Source organism: Bison bison, unplaced genomic scaffold (assembly GCF_000754665.1).
Source record: "Bison bison bison isolate TAMUID 2011002044 unplaced genomic scaffold, Bison_UMD1.0 scf7180017864503, whole genome shotgun sequence".
In the NCBI taxonomy this organism is placed as follows: Eukaryota; Metazoa; Chordata; class Mammalia; order Artiodactyla; family Bovidae; genus Bison; species Bison bison.
The window spans coordinates 4,075,385-4,075,961 of record NW_011495061.1 but is presented as its reverse complement, the minus strand read 5'-3'; positions in this window follow the sequence as shown (position 1 = coordinate 4,075,961).

The window sequence follows — 577 nt, the reverse complement described above, 5'->3', positions numbered from 1 at the left end:
CGAGTCAGTGATGCCATCCAGCCATCTCATCCTCTGTCGTCCCCTTCTCCTCCTGCCCCCAATCCCTCCCAGCATCAGAGTCTTTTCCAATGAGTCAACTCTTTGCATGAGGTGGCCAAAGTACTGGAGTTTCAGCTTTAGCATCAGTCCTTCCAAAGAACACCCAGGACCGATCTCCTTTAGAATGGACTGGTTGGATCTCCTTGCAGTCCAAGGGACTCTCAAGAGTCTTCTCCAACACCACAGTTCAAAAGCATCAATTCTTCAGTGCTCAGCTTTCTTCACAGTCCAACTCTCACATCCATACATGACCACAGGAAAATCCATAGCCTTGACCAGACGGACCGTTGTTGGCTAGGTTAAAGCAACAAGACTGAATTCAAGGTGGGAGATGAGGATGCTGTAGTGGCTCATGGAGAGATCATGAGGGCCAGAATCAAAGTAGTGTCAGCGGAGTGAGAGACAAATGGATGTTGTGGTATTGTGATTGATGATAAGAAATACATACATTCAGTCTTCCATCACTGTTCCTGGTTCAGAGATCCTAAAATCCTTGGAGGGTTTTTTTTTTTTTTTT